Here is a 13,090-nt window from a genome sequence, read left to right as displayed (position 1 = left end):
AAGAACATTCATTGTTACATTTGCATAGCAATTAACACCTGTTGTATTGGAAAATTTGAGTGGACCAGGTACTACTGTGCCTGAGTACTTAGATGGAAGGGTATGTGGTTTATTTGAAGAGGCAATGTTTTTGTGTGTGGAGTTGGGTATGTCTTGTCTTGTGTATTCCTTTTATCTGTGCTTTTGGTAGTTGATGTAGTATGAGTTGATTTCAATATCTTTGGTGGTAGTGTTGCCAGATCATTTACAACTTCTGATTGAATGAGCCTTCTTTTCAAACCTTTGGGTTTCTGAGGAACAGGGCACATGTTCAGAAGGGGTGTGTACAGTGCACATAGTCTATTGTACTGTATGATGCAAGGAATGTCTGCACTGACAGGAGTTGCATCAAAATACACTAGATACAGTCCTTCCAGTGTACGTAGCCGTGACAGTGCTACATAACTCATGCCCTCTTTGAAGACTGTGCTGCCAATATCAAACAATGCTTGATCTAAGATTAGACCTTGTGATTTATGATAGTTACTGCATAAGCTAGCAACAGAGAAAACTGTTCTCTGCATACATATATGTCTTTGAAAAGAAGAATCGCGCTGTGGTGCATCCTATCTTTTTAACTTCTGAAAGTTTGTCAAACTGGATGTTCACAAACTGAATGCTGTTGTCCCGTAGGTATTATCTGGAAGCCAACAACTCTACCAAGTGCTCCATTAACTAACCCTTGCTCTACGTAAAGGTTACGCTTCAGCATTACTCAACAGTTGACACATAATGTTAACATTTTCTCCAAACCTCATGTGCTGAGTTTTCTAAGGTATGTAGTTGTGCTATTCCTTCTTGACACATATGTATTGTCATACCGTGTACGTCCAGTTTGTCTGTGGCATGAATTTCTACTAGAGGTTGTTTTTCTTTTTTCAGCCTTGTTGCATTGAATGGTGTACAACTTGCTAAAGTTGGCACTAAGGACATACAGGTGCCATATTTGTGAGCTAATTGTTCCATGACATCAGTAGCACATGTGTTATGCCCGTACAGCTCATGGATGCATCTAGTATTGAAGGTAGACTGCGCCTCCTTTGTTACCACACCAATCGGTTTGTTTTTTAAAATGTTGGCATAGGTGAGGTCTGCAGACTGATGCATGTTTTGAGTTTGTTCTCAGTATTGTTCTCAGTAGTGTTGTCAGAGATTCACATTCCCAAAGCTTCCAAGACTTTTACAGAGCACTTTGTGTCCTAAGGTTTTGAAGATAGGTTCACCTTTCACTGGTGTTAATTGAAGAAGATCTTCGAAAACAATGACATGTTTTCCTCCAAATAGTTCTTCGTAGTCTGTTTTGAGGACCTCTTGCAATCTGAGGACAATCAAAGCCAACATTAGGTTGGAGACCATGCTCACCTCATCTATTAGGAGCATTTTCATTTGTTTCAAAACTCTGCGTAGCTCCATAGCAGATTCTGCTGAACATGTATAGTACTCTAATTTGTTTTGGTGTTCTACTGGAAGGAGTAGCAATCGGAAGGAGACTCCACCTATGTTGTAGGCAGCCAACCCTGCAGGGCGGTTACAGCAGCTGAAAGGTTTTTGTTCGTTAATTGTTGGAGGTACTTACTGATCACTTTTGTCCTGTATAACATGTTCAATTTTTTCACTTACTTCTAGAAAAATCGTATGCTGCTCATTGTTTAGTTGGAAATTCAGTACATCCAACTGTTCTGCAGATTGCTCATACTGAAACATGGTGTTGGTTACTTACGTCATGGCTAATTCTGCCTCATTTCCTAAGAGTGGCTGTCCAAGTGGTTCTTGCCTGCCTGTTACAGAAGGTTCACTGCTCTCAGAAGTGTCTACATTTATTTGTGCTTGAAGTTCTTCTTCTTGTTGGCACTCATTGTCCAATATGCTTTTGTACTGTGGAACATTTTCATCTGTAATTGTACTTTCACTTGCATTGAAAGCATCTTCATAGGAGGTGTGGGTGCCTAATAAATCATCTTATTTTTTCCATGGTTTGAAAAGTTGCAGTATAGCCATCTAGTACAGTTCTTTGTATTGAGGAGTTTTTAATGACAATTTAATATGATTAATTAGGCCGTGTTTGGTAAGTTTCAGCCGGCTTCAAGTTTTGGGCTATCTGGTACAGGCACAAGGCTTCTAAAGTAATACTCCTGTTCGGTTAGTATGTGTTCAATACGTTGTTCTTCAAAATGTCCTGGCTGTTGGGATCGCTTTTGGCTATTGTTTGCATGTCTTCGTACGATTTAAGTACTCTTTTTCTGGAAGCAGCACCAAAGCCTAGTCACACTATGTTTTCAGATTTCCCATATAAGGTGGTGCTGGTTAAACAGTCTGCGGCTTTGTAGCAGCCGCATTCTCTGTGGGACAGCATTTTCATGCCAAAGTTGAAACATTTTTGTGCCAGTGTTTTGTCAGATGATATGTCATCTCAGAGGTCTTTGAGCTCTGTTTTCTCTGCTTTGGTTAAGTAGGATGTGACATATCGTGCAACTGCAGTGGAATTTTCTGCAATGTCCTGTACATCAACATTAGCATTCCATAGAAGGGCAATTATGGCATTATAATCATAGATGTACTTTGATGCTTTGCTCCTTTTTATGCAGTATGTATTCTTAGGAGATTTCCCTTTCACAATGTATGGAACTGAAGACATGAAGCTGTTTACTTACCCTGTTGTTGAAACTGGTCTAGGGAAACCAAAGCGGCATTTGGTATAGTATTTGATTCTGTTCTTATATTTGCATCGACAATACTTGCCATAATTATGTCTTTGGAATTGCAAAATGTGTGTGTCAAAGTCCCTATGTGTACTTTCCGAAGGGATTTCGCAAGTGACATATTTGTGAATGAACTGCAAAACAGTTTCCTCACTCTCCTTGCCAAATTTAGGAGCATTTTTAATTCACAAAAGCATGTGGATGTGTGGTGCTCCTCTGGCTTGAAATTCTTTTCTCCAAAAGAAGTGTTCCACTTCTCCAAGGGGAGGAAGTGCTTTATTGCAAATGAAGTGCAGCATAGCAAACGAAGCGATGATGAAAGTACCGTGAAACATTTACTGGACCAACAGAGCAAAGTTTGCCTGGTGTTTTCATGTCTATACCTGTTGTGCTTTTGTTTGCTATCCAAAGGAAAGTGTGCAAGTCTTCCCATGCATACTCTGCACAACTTGTGACAAACCATGGTGGCCCAAGGTTGCATAGCATGTACCGTACTGCGTGCCGTTGGAACCAGTAATCTTTCGTACCATGCATATTTAGCAAGAGATTTGTAATACTTGACTGTAAAACTTCATCCTTCTCTTGCACCTTTTGAAGTAGCTGTGTAGCAGACATTTTTTGAAAATGAGAACCTGTTCTCAATGTGTGGGCAACTCCATAGCATAGCGTTGCCAGTTCACTTTGAAAGAGGAGGTGGAATATGTATTCCACGTTCTGTCTAAATCTATGGTCTTCAGAATACATTCATAAACAGCGGTATTCTGATGCTGTTATTTGTGTGCATCTTTCATCATATCTTCCACCTTTTCCTGTTGGGAACAGTAGAGGAAAGGCTTGTGCGTCTACACTTTTTTTCCCATATACTGATTGGCGCTGCTTTGGCTTGCCTCATTTCATGTTTCTAGTGCATCATCTATGGTGTCTTTGGAGTGCAGTGGGTGAATTGTATAGTGGTCTAAAATATTCGAGGCAGCACTAGGATCTAGACATTCAAATTGGCCAGTTGATGAGGAGTCCTGAATTATTTAGGTTATTTCTCTCAAGTTTTTCTCAACATTTATTTCCTTGTAGTATTGTTTTGTTTAAGGTATTGCAAGGCTTCCCTAACTTTGCTTAAGTCCACTAGCAGCTGCCACATTTTTTTGTCTTTTGTAGGTACACCATTTACCAGGACAATCAAAGATTCTTCTATTGGCCTTTGCACTCGTAGAGTGTATACATTTTCTTTGAGATCTAATGGTAAATAAACTACTTTCCCATAAATGCCTCTCAGTAATTCGGTGGGAGGCAATTTTGCAGTTTTCGGGTGAAGTCGTATTATTGCTTGAAATGGGTGCACTGTTTGGATTATATGCTCTCATACAAATTAAGCTGCTGAAATGTATTTGGCAGTGGAAATACTTCCAAATTATTGGTGATTACCCATGAAGGACTTTGGTTATTGTCAAGTTTTGGATGTCCTCTATTTCTTTGAGAACTTGTTTGCCTGTACATGTAGGAGCATATTACTTAAATGTTGCAGTGCTAAAGCTGGACTTTTTAGCATAGTACAGTTTGTAACCTAGATTTCTGACTATTGAATGGTGGGTTGCTAATATTTTGATACGGTGGAAGGTGCTTTTGCAAGCAGGTCCAGAAATACAGGTTAAGGAATGGCCTTGTATTCCTGTGTAGTTGCGCACTGGACAGGAGTTCATAGTTTTGTAGTATTTTTATTGTTCTTTTCTCGTTGCCTTTGTCATGCTGATTGAAGAATTTCTGCAAAGATTTGATTAGGCATTGGCAAACGTTACACATTGATGTTCAAGGCCATTCGTAGGTGAGGCGGGTTGGTTTGGTGGAATGGAGAGTGACATCTAGGTTTGATGGGGATATTTTTTAAAGCAGTTTTTCTTCTTCGATTATGGTATTGTATATCTTTTCATACCCTCGTCCACTCCGATGTAAGTCAATTTGGTTTGTTTGTTCTTGTTTGTATGATTCTTCATTGAAGTATGGCTCTGTGTTGGTGGTGTGACTCCACTCTCCTGTACAAATGTGGCCAAAGGTATCTATGCGGATATTGTGTTTGTTACAAAATAGTGCTTGCAATTTATCAATTAACCTTGTTAGTGGTTTCATTCTGCTCAAAATTACTATAAACAATTTCCATTTCACAGTCATTGCAGTCTCTTCAAGAGCTTCCAGGATGACATTTCTGCTGTAGGTTTTGAGAGTTGAACGTGATTTCTGCCCTCTATTTATAAGGTTCTGAAGTACTGTGTGGTGGAACATTTTTTGTCAAATTAATTTTCTGGAATGCTTGCTTGTGGTTACATTACCATTTGTACGTGCTCTGTTAGCAGTAGTGCGCGTTGCACTATTTTTAGTGCTTTTATTTTCATTCTCACATTTTGACAGATGAACTACACTGTCTTTACTGGTAGATGCATCTTCTTTCCTTAATGACTGGATTAGCTCTTCTCTTTCAACTTTCTGTAGAAGTTCTGCTTGCAGTGGATGACTACTTTCTATGTTTTTAGGTTGCGTGGCTCTATTTCTGCGTTGCTTTCTATGAAGTTGCAGTTTGGTCGGCATTGTGTAGTATCTTTTGGCGAAGAAAGGGAAGTGTGGGTGTGCAGATTTTCAAATGTATATCTGTGCAATGTGCATGAGTGGGTCAATAGGAGGGTAGTTATATAAATGGAAGTGTATCACTGTGTAATGGCCTCTAACATTCGGTTGGGGACACTGTCTTACTATGTGGGGATTAGTCCAATGGTGGTGACATAACAAACACTGGTCATCTGTAGAGGTGGCATGGGGAATAATGAAGTACATACTGGTGGATTGCCACAAAAGTATATGCTACAATACAACAATGGTGCACTCTTCTAGTAAGACGTACAACAGCATGATGGTATTTTACTTACTTTGCTCCTTGGTGAAAGTAGGTTTATTGTAGGTTGTATTTTGAAGTGCCCCAACCAGTGCCTTTCTGGAGACAGCTGGGTTTTGCACCTGCATAAGAAGATGGTAAGAAAATATGTTGGCTAATGGCATAGTGCTTACATTTGTACAATACATTCTTTAAAAATCTAGGGGGACGGCTTGGCAGGAAGAGCAAGTGTGTGTGTATAAATGGATGGCTTACGATATGACTGGGGACTTGGGAGCATAAGCATGTTTGTAAAGGTGGTAGGTGGGTTATTTGGGAGTGTATTGTATGACGTCTTATTGAACACGTGTGTGTATTAGTGTTGGAGTATTTGCTTTCAAAATGGAGTACTGCGCATTGTGGCAGGATGACAAAAAGGTACGGAAAGATGTACAGAGTGGAAAGCAGAATTTTTTTCTGTATGTATTTGCATGTACTTCTCTGCATACATATGCTTGCTACATGAGTGGGGCCATTGTTTCTGGTCTTTAATTTCCTTATGCTCATTTATGAATGTTATTGCTGTCAATGCACACATACATGTTTTTCTTTTTAAGTAATGTAGTCTATGAAACTGTTGTCATGCATGCAATTTATGCACTTGGCTTACTTTGGTGGGATACGCTGCCAGATTCTTTTGTGTGCAATTTTTACATATTTGATAGGAGGTGTGTTAATGGGGGTCAGCATCGTAAAAACAACGGACCAAAAGAACAGAGTAGCTGTTTGCATATAACAATGGCTGCAATGGGCAAATGCCAACTTTGCAACCACCTACCAGTGTAGGAGCCATTTAATGGTATCTGATGGGAGAGATAACAGTATGAATGTTGAGTACGTTATGCAGATTCAGTGCCAGGTACCCTGTTACTATGAACGTATAACACATTTGCAAATGTACTGTAGTAATACCTACAAGGTGTGGTGATGGGTATGGATGCCGATGTATGTGGATGCAGAACTCATAGATCGTTTTAGAGTATTTTCCCGTGCAGGTGCTTTTGATTTACAGGACACTTGACCTCTGCATGTTTAACGATTGATACGGGCTGTTCAACAGAGGTGATAGCATTAGATGCAGAATCCTTGGATGTAATTGGAGGATGCATATGTGACCGTTTAACAGTAGCCAATGAGGGAGTGCTGGGAAAAGACTACTGGAAAGGGAAGAAGGACTAGCCCGGCTGTACTGGGGCATGGCCCTCACGGTAGTTGGGGAAAGTGCATGTGCTACATGCTGTCCTTCTTAATATGCTTGCCATGGAAATGGGACTACCGATTATCGAAGCAGGTGTATGTCTGCTTTTCTGTTCCATGGTAGGATGTTCCTCTGTGCCCACGAGAACCTTAGTGCTTCCAGTGTGACGGTTGTCAGTGGAGTTGATATTTTTTTTCCACCTATTAAAATTTGTCTTCTGTTCTACAATGTATAATTTAAGTTGCAGACACTCGTGTAATAATTTGAGGAGGAAAAACAATCAGCAGTCCCTAACAACTACCACACAAAAAGGTGTTTCTTTACACGTCGCTTTACAAAAATAAAAAAACTCTACTTTTTACAACTACCAACAAAGCGCCCATTCTCTATCATGCTTCAAATGTTTTCACGCAGCCCCCCCCCACACAGTACAAAATATGTTCGCGAAATCCGCAGAATTTGGAGGTGCGCATGTGCTACATCCGGGTCTTTTCCGGGTGGCTGCAATGAAAATGGGACTGTGCAGGAGTTGGGATTGGTCAATACGATTTCATGGGTGTGTTGTGTAGCAACAGATTGTGGGCCTCATTACACGGTAGGCGGTAACCATGGCGCTATTAGCGCCATGGTTGCCGCTGGTATTTTACAGTGTCCGCCTTGGTGGATGGTGGAATTACCGCCCTACTCCAAGGTGAGCAGGGGCGGTAATTCCCCATTCACCAAGGCTCTTCCCCATTGCCATTTTTTCCCCCATAGGGCATAATGGGAATGGGGAAGGTCCTAATTACGGTACCGCAAATTGCAGTACCGTAATTAGCTCCGAGGTCCCTTTGCGGCACCAGCCGTTAAAGTCGGGTCCCGCAAAGGGAACTCGTAGTAAGGCGGTAGGGGTTTACCGTTACCGGTGCCCTTACCGGTAAACCCCTACCGTGTAATGAGGCCCTGTGTCAGAACGTGTTTTTGCAAATAGGAGTGCAAATGGCTACAGGTATGGTTGTGCCATTTGTTAGGCGGATGATATTTGTGATGTCATCTTTGATGTCCTGGGTGTTAGTATTAGCAATGCACGTAGATGGTGCGAGTTATGGTTGCTTAGCTTACTATAATGGGGGAATGTGCAGTGGTGTTTGGTTGCACTGTGAAGTATAACATTCCTTTAGTGACATTTTTTTACTGAATGCACATATATGTGTATGGCAGGGAAGGTAAAGAAAGGGGCTAAGCAAGTGATGTCGTCACTGATGTCAGCATTGACATTTGAGATGACATCTTTCATGGTGTCGGTGTTGGTGTTAGCAGTGCACAGGGGTGGTGGCAGGGTTGGGGGCTTGGTTTACCATAACTGACGAATTTCAGGGGTTTTTCGGTTTTAATTTGAAGCATAAAGGGGAGGAGGAAAGTTTTCTTTTAGTGAAGTGTACAGGTTTTTGTTAGGGCAACTTAACCATAACGTCCCTCAACAAAGTTTTTTTTGTAGTGAATTTCACTGGTTTTTGGGAGGACAACTTAACCACAACGTCCCCTTAACATAGTTTTTTTTGTAGGGAATAGTATAGGTTTTTGGATGGTGGAACTTAAGCATGAAATTGTGGCAAATAAGTCTTTGAGCAGAATGTACACTGTAATCATGTGATTTTGAGAGATATGTAGTATAATCTACGTACTTGACATACATTTAACATAGAACATACAGAACTCCCTCCCTATTGATATTGGAAAGGGACGGACTGAGCGCCTGTTCGCGGACGAGGTTGGACAGGATCAACATTACCCAAAGAGGCGGGGGTAGCTGAAAATGTACTGTTGTCTTACACAAAAAGTGTGCAACGTAGAAGAAGGACATAAAGATAATATAAGTAGTAATAATTAAATATGGAAACCTGAAGCTGGGAAAAGAAAACAACACATTTAATAACCATGTAGAATGAAGTGGATGGTACCATAAAAAAGAAATGATTCCTCCATGTAATCACTTCACAGAAACTTGGCAGCCTGGAATGACAGTGGACGGACGCAGTAGGACGAAGGGAGATTACAGCAAAAGAGTTAGTGCAGGCCATTGTTTTATATGGGTGAGGTTTTTTTGTGTTATGTGGTGGAGAAATAATAATTTCTTTCTGTTGTTTTGACTCAGAAATGGCTAGTACTTTGGAGTGGCTGGAGGAGTATTTCCCACATGATGAAATGTCTGAAGACAGCGACATTAATGGTACACAGTGCTCTGCATATGCAAAATAGTGACCAGTATTGTAGAGGCATTCAACTTATGTATTTTTTTTTTTTTAACAGGGCAGGAAAGAAAAGAAGAAAGTGCAACAAACGAGACAGAAGAAAACAGGATAAAAAGGCATGGACACCATTTCACCAAAATGCCAGGGGTAGCGAAAGTGACATCACATGACCCTTGACCACTGGTGACATTGACCCCACCCCGACATGATATCGCGGGATGCAATGGAACGTGACCTTTCACCCGTTGACAAAACAGGAAGTGCTATCACATAGCATTGTACACTACAAAAAATATGGTTACGATATCACTATAATGTGATGTACATTTCATACAAGAATGGATCGCCAAATGTATCGTTAAGATCAGTGTGTATAGGCCCATATTACCAAATTACTGTGAATGCAAGCAGACGTCCATGACCAAATGATAATGATGTGTTATTATATAGCACTTACGCTTAAGCGCTTTCTATGGAAAAAATATACACCCAATATCACCCAACCTGTGTTGGTACTCTTTTATCGACCTCAGAAGCATGAAAGGCTGAGTTGAGGCATTTAAGAACAGACTAAATCAATGACTCACCCCCTGAAGCGTGCCTGAAATAAACCTAGAGTCTAGCAATTATTGTATAAAATTCTAGAAAGACACATTATTTGATATTCCTAATCTTTCTTATTTAGTGTCAGTGCTGAAAGTGTTAGACTTGTGTCACCCCTGTTCTTCTTTTTCTTATTTTTTTAAGGGGCTTTAACGAGAAAGCCAGCCACTCCAGAACTAAAGAGCCACATGGTGCTGGCCACAGCCCATGAGCTTGCATTACAAAAAAAAACAAAAAAAAAAACGTTTTTTTCCTTTTTTTTCTAGAGGTCGCAAGGGAGACCTCAGAGGTCGCGACCTCTGGCGACCCCTAAATGATGTCCCTGTAAAAAGGATAAAGCAGAAAATGGACATGTTGAATGTCAATTTTCAAAGTTTTTGGGAGTTTGTGGAGGACTGTGTGAGAGGAAAAGTTCAGTACCATTGCCCCACCTGCACCTGCCCGGCTTCTCCATTCCCTAGTGAACCATCCCCAAACCTGCAAGAGGAAAATAGATGTTTCAACGAAGTATCCATCCCTTCTACCCCTCACAAATCTTCCCCTCATAACCAGCCCGTTTTAAATCCAAATTCCCCCATATTTGTTTCGTGTCCGCTTCCCCGGCTGTTTCTTTAGATTGATGTGTGTGTATGTGTGTAGTAATTGGTTTTGTACAGTACTTGTAGAGAAAGAGTTTGTGTGTAAAAGTTTTTGAAAAAAGACGTAAAATGTTTGCGAACAGCGCGCCTGTTCAATCTATCCGCAAGCAATGGAATGTGGGTGCTGTCTAATGCCAAGTAAGACGGATGTGATGTGTGACTGCACCATTTTTTCAAAAAGTGCGTACATAAACAGAAAGGGGTGTCCAAAGGATATACTACCTTGCCGTACCGCTTGCAAACGAGATAATACATGGCCGTAGAACACACAAGTTGTCCGGAATGGGTGTAAATAAGTAAAAAGGGAGTGTGTGAAGGACAGTATAGCAGTCCATATTGGGCGCAGTCAAAATGGTGCCGTCCTTAGAACAGGCACGGTGGTCGGCAAGTTCGCAGGCATACAAAATGGAGTTGTCTTAAGGACACTGGAACTGTCCGTGCAGTGAACATTTCATGCGTGCACATGCGCAGTGCAAACGAAAGGATTGCCAACATTGCGCCAGTTCCTAACTGTCCGTCTCACTTGTGTCGCACTTTGAAGTAGTTTGAGAACCAGAACACTGTCTGTAGGACATTTGTGCGCATGCGCATGTTTGATTCTTTGCATTTGCTATCCAGGAGACTTTCATTAAGGGGACGGATGCGTGGGGTCTAGTTTCCGCGGTTTGTGTGCTTCTGCAACACTAAAAATAAACTTGTAGACACAAGGCAAACTATTGAGGAGTGTAAAAATGTAAATTGACACATCCCAAACAATAGACCACCTCAGGAGTTGCTGTGTAAAATGTGTGTACCGCTTTGTAGGGATGAAGATGGTCGTGAGGCACACACTTGCACCCCTTCAAAAAGCCACACCCCGAGCGCATCTTCATTGTCCTTCTAGCTATAGTAGATAGAGGTGCGTTGCCTTTACTGCTGTAGTGGCAAAAAGGAAACTAATCAGTATTGCTTCCATGGCTGCTGTTGGGTTATTAGCCTCTGCACCACCCCCAAACCCGCCACTATCACCACCTCACCAAGGGCCTGCAGAGAGATATATGGGTGAGGATGTAGAGATTGAGGAAGAAGAGGAGGAAGAGAATGAAGTGGAGGAACTCCGCACTAGGAGCACTCAGCGGGAGTCATGGGTGTGGCGGTTGTTTTCTGTTTATGGGAACGTACCAAAAGCACGTGCGAACCTGGTGAAGTGTAACCAGTGCGATTTGGTGTTGAGACACGGGAGATTTGGAGTGTACAGTTTTGGTACGACAACCATGAAGCGAAACCTCACTTCGTTCCACACTGCGGACATTCGCAAGATGGTGCCATGTGAAGAGCGTAGTCGTTTGAGTTCCTCCACAGCATCCACGGAATCTGCTCCTTCCACCACAAGAGACACTCCTGTAGGGGAGCGCCTCCCTCTTGCTGCTTCACAACCATTCGCAATGCTGTGGACCCTTACCTTTTTAAAGGTGACAGTAGTGTGCACGTATTGTGACACAGTACTCTGCAGGGGGGAGAGTTTTCGAAGTGCTTTTGAGGCTACAAACACCAAGCACCAGAAGATTTGCTCCTTACCTAAATAAAGATCACCTGTAATATTTGTCAGTTGAGTTGCCCTTTCTTATCCCTGTGGCTGATGGCCCTTCCTTACCCTCCTTTCGCCTCTTCTCCTAGAGTGGCAAGTGCGGGTAATTAATGAACGTAAAAACAACATAAACGACACAAAAGGCTCTTTTCAGAGCCGCCTTTCTCAGTGTAACAATAGAACCATGAAGTGAAGGCCGTAGACCCCTGCGGAGTTCAGAAATGTTTGCGGACGTCGTAGAGGGGAAAAAGGGAGGGTGAAAGCGGTGTAAAAGCAATAAAATGTACGTTGGGAGTAAGTGGCGGCTCTGAAAATACCCTTTTGGTGGTCTGTTGTGTGGGTCAAAAACAGTAGAATGGGGAAAACGGATTGTCAGATAGGTTAGTGTGATTGCAAAAGAGGATGCAATGCATTTTGTACATGGCGAAGAAAAATCTGATTACCAGCATATGTGAGGTGGACTCCATCTCTCCAGAAAATGAAACTGCTACTAACCAAAATGTTTTCATTGTGGAAAGAGCACATACCAACATCTCTTAAAAAGGCACACACAGCCTTATTCACATTATGTCTCGCTTTCTCCATTTGTGGACCAAATGCTGAAGAATGCAACCATTTTTGTATTTGGGCAATACGGGAAAAAAGTATTTGACAATTTGGAAACATGTCCATGAGCTTTGCGAGTCCTTCCTTCATGGCAATTTGCAAAGAAATGCCAGATACATGGCCTAAACTGTTTCCTCCACAATGAATGATGAGTATATCTGGAGGACGCTATGTCTGCAAAGTACCAGAAAGAGGTACCAAATCCACCCATCTCATGCCACGCACGCCATGCCAGTGCACTTCCGCATGTGGAAATCTGAGATTTGTAGATAAACTGCAGCTTTCTGCATGCACCTTTAACCAATGTATCCATGAGTCTCCCACAATCCAGATAATCTTTTTTCGAGCATGGAAAGCCATGGCTGTGTGGTGTCCTGTGAGGGAGAAGACGGTCTTACTAAAGTACGTCGGTCAGAACACACCTACTGAACTTGATGGACCAATCCCTAGCTCCGCTCATTCTTATTTACATGCGGCTCCACCCTTCAATCCTCGGTGGTGATATGTGCTGGCTGCTAAGTACCGCCATGTTCGCGGACATGTACAGGATCAGAGCGTGATGACGGTACATTAAAGTACTATTCCCTTTTTT

The sequence above is a fragment of the Ambystoma mexicanum genome, chromosome 7q (assembly GCF_040938575.1).
Source record: "Ambystoma mexicanum isolate Mex_15411 chromosome 7q, UKY_AmexF1_1, whole genome shotgun sequence".
Lineage (NCBI taxonomy): Eukaryota > Metazoa > Chordata > Amphibia > Caudata > Ambystomatidae > Ambystoma > Ambystoma mexicanum.
Note: the sequence above shows the minus strand (reverse complement) of the source record.